Below are 4,156 nucleotides of genomic sequence, written 5' to 3'. Positions count from 1 at the left end.
TTTTTTATTGCTTTCTAAAACAGAGTTTTAGTACAAATTTTTTTTTATTTTTGTACTAAAACTCCGTTTTAGAAAGCAATAAAAAAGCCGTCCCAAACGAAGCTTTATTTGTTAGTGTTAGAAAATTTCAACATAATTGAATGAATGTAAAAGGAGGCTAACATGCTTTTCGATTTTTTGAGGGACAAATTACGTCAAAAAGAGACAGGCTGGGTGCAAAAAATAAAATTCGGTGGGCAGATTACAAATAACCCTTCCTATATTAATAGTTTTAATCTTTTTCATGGAGAGCAATTTCCCTCCTCAGTATTACACAGTTCTACCCTTGGAGGCACGTAAGAGATGTACCATCCCTAGTTTATAATATATTTTTTATAATTAAGTATATATTAATATGCACAATTATTTGATATTTTTAATAAAAAATATTATCAAAATATATTAATATGCACAATTACTTGCAAGAAAAAAAAAATTCTGATATTCTACGAAGCTAGCTAGGTAACTTGGCTATCTGACAATGCCAACCAATTGATTCTCAAATATTTGTATTTTCCTTCGTTTGGATTCATAGATGGTTAAGCCCCTTAATTATTAAAGACCTATGTACGTGTTAACTATTATGTCCTCCAATGTCCTTTCCTTAAGTTTTCTATTGTTTTGTCCTACACTATTTCATGATATAAATATTTATAATGATGGACCATTCATAAATCTTCTCACATGATTCTATTAGTAGCCATGACTGCTAAATTTGTTTAGCTAGGATGACCTATGCAATCATTTGGACAAAAACTAAGCTTGCAAGCTAAGTTTGGATGAATTCATAAGAGGAATTATAGATATTTATATTTTGGTTTAGCTATTTTATGATGATATTTAGAGGTGTCAAAATGAGTCGATGGGTCAAGTTTGGATCGACTTGAAATTGACCTGTTTTGAACTCAGTCGCTTCGAACTTGATCTGCCGACAACTCGTTAAATTTGATTAGACCAACTAATTTGTTTATATTAAAAAAAAAATTTAAGCAAAGTGGGTATAACAAAAAAAAAAAGAAATATCAAGCGGGCATTTCCAATAGTATCATATAAATAACTTTTATTATAAAAGACAAATTTGATGTTGCAGAAAGCACCCATCAACTCGGATTAAAAAACGGGTCAATTTCGAGTTGGCTGGTCAAATTGAACCCAACCTGATAATGAAATGAGTCGGAAAACTAAATTCAAACTTGACCATTTTATTAAACAGGTTGATCTAAATCCAAAAAAATTAGGGTTTATTCTAAGTCAAAAATTTCAGCTAGGTCATTTATTAATGAACTCAATCATATTAGTTGAAAATTGAATATTTTTATTTAGGTAGAAATCAATGAGAATAATTTATATAAGATATAAGATTGGTCAATTATTATTATTATTTTATGAATTATATCTCTCTTTCCTTAAGTTTCCTTTTACGTTGCTTTGTTTGGAAATTTAGAATTTAAGGGTTGAAATTAACGAAAAAAATGATGACTAAGCACTAATGTTTTGAGTTGCGTGTGGAAATAGCAAAGAAAGGTTTTGATGGTAAGGGTAATTAAGATATATAATTTAATATTGCGTCAATAAATATTGTTAGGGTTGATAAGAAGTATGAAACTTTATGAAAAAAATAAAAATAAAGATGACAATTAATTAATTTATTTATTTTATCAAATTTCTAAATTATTTAATTCGGGCAATCAAATTCGTCTGATAGAAAATAGGGATCTCAAGATCAAAAATAATAACAAATGATGTCAATCATAATTATAAGAGAAAAAAGAAAATCGATGCGGAAATCTTTTAAATGGAACGAATAAAATATTTCATGGAAAAAATTTGCGATTTAGTATTTATAATCAAGCCGGTTAGAGAGTCACTAAGTTGAGTCTCATCATGCTCAAACTCTAACTCATTTAATATAAGAAATATATTTTGAGCTAAAGCTTGAGCTTGCAGTTTGACAAATTGAACATATTTTGAGCCCACTCGCAAATCGACTTGAGCCAATTACTACTCTAACTCCTACCACACCATTTTAGAAAAAAATGCTCAAAATTCTAATATGGTTGGTATGTCTTCTCCTGTTCCTAATGTGATTGATGCTCGAAATTATTATGTTTTTTTTTCTTTCCATGAGGCTAGTGAGGATATAATTATTGGGGCTGATAATAATGTTCCTTTAATGGTTGTTGATGGTGTTAAATCTATTGTTTCTTCTGATATTATGAAGTTGGGTCATAACATAAAGGGTTTTGACACTGAAAATTATCTTGTGAATATGCATGTGGAGAAATTGTGTTTGTGTGATGCTAACAATGCGGTTGATGCCGGTTTAGATCTATCTCCTATTGCATCTCATATTGTTGTTGAGAAGGTTATGTTGGATTTTGATAATGTTTTGTCTCATAATATCTTGATGGACGGCTCTTATGGCGTGGCTGTTATCTCTAGTGGAGAGGCTTCTTTGGGAACGGTTTGTCTCCTAATATTTTGGGAGCAAATAAAGGTTTTCCTTTGGTTGATATTCATGTTTCTCTTAAATCTAATGATGTTTTGAAAGCTCAACTGGAGTTAAAAATGAAGGAGTCCTGTGTCGCCCAATGTGAATGTCTTGATGAGTTTGTTTCTTCGGCCCCTTGCGGTGGTGATGGGGAGGAGTTTGCCGGGTCTGAAGAAGAGTTAGGCAATATATATAATATTCAATATTTTTAATTAAGAAAAAAAGCCACGTGGCAAAACATGAGTTACACTCATCTCAATTATTTTATTTTATTTTTGGAGGATACTCATTCAAATTTACTTAAATTTTTTTTTTTTCATATTTATGCACCAAGCAAATTAGTGCTCGGATGAAACAAAAGGACCGAAAAGGACGCGCAAGCAAGCACATGGTATCCTTACATTGAGTTCAACTTGTACAATTATGAGCCGTTTGATTTGTTGGAAAAAAAAAGAGAGTGAAACAAAAAAGAGGGTAAAAGAAGTACAACATATTTTAAATTATTTAGATGAGGGTAAAATAAATATAATTAATTAATTTTTTAATTTAAAGTCAACAAATATAGTGTAAAACTTGATGATAATGGTGGTTGGCGATGGCAGCATGGCCTAGCCGCCAGTGACAAGCGGTGTCGAATAGTAGCTGACGGCGACGACAATGATATAAAATTTATAATATATTTGAATAAGTCAAATCTAAAGATTTTCAAAGACACCAATATTGAATTAGTTGGCGAATTTCACATACTGCAAAATTTTACTTTGCGTTCATTACACCTTAAAACAAACACCAATATTTTTCAAAACTCTAATATTTTAAGTACTTTAGACCTCTTATACTTCAAATCAAATAGCTATTTAGCAAAGCCCTACATGGGGTCATGCTTGGGTACCCATTAGGTACCCATGCTTTACTTGTATGAGCTTCGCCCACCCACACCCACCCATGATGACTTTCGGGATGCCATACCCACTTATATCCACCCACTTTCCATATTTTTTGAACGTAGTATGCCACAGATTAATGGCTTTGAGGCTTGCTGCCCTTTTCTATGATTGCAAACTTTCAAAATGCATATCATAATTTGTTGTAGTCGTAGCATGGTTAAGTATTGCACATTATGTAGTGATGATTGCAGTAATATAAGATATACGGTGATTAGCAATGTAAATAGATTTATCTTCTAATGTTGAGTACCCACCCATATCCACCCACAATATCATGGGCGTACCCATACCCATTGGGTATGGGTGGGTACATTGGTGAGTGTGGATATCGGTACCCAATGCAGGGCTCTGCTATTTAGGCTTCGTGTGGGACTATTTTTTACTCTCTTTTTTTAAAAATTAATACAAAATTTGTTTTAGCAAAAAACAGTCATACATATGGGCAAAGGACACCATGTCTAATCCATGCAATAAAGTTTTATTTCCCTTATTTCTAATCACTCTGCCAATGTTTCCAACTTTTGTTTTTTTGGGGGGGAAAGTTACACTATTTCCAACTTGATATAGCAAAGTTATTGATGCCACCACCATATCTTCAAACTTTATAATCGATTCATAAATTCAAATAATTCAAAATTATCAATGACAAATAATTCATAAGGGATTGGACTTTAATATA

The sequence above is a fragment of the Dendrobium catenatum genome, unplaced genomic scaffold (assembly GCF_001605985.2).
Source record: "Dendrobium catenatum unplaced genomic scaffold, ASM160598v2 fragScaff_scaffold_253, whole genome shotgun sequence".
Taxonomy (NCBI): Eukaryota; Viridiplantae; Streptophyta; class Magnoliopsida; order Asparagales; family Orchidaceae; genus Dendrobium; species Dendrobium catenatum.
Note: the sequence above shows the minus strand (reverse complement) of the source record.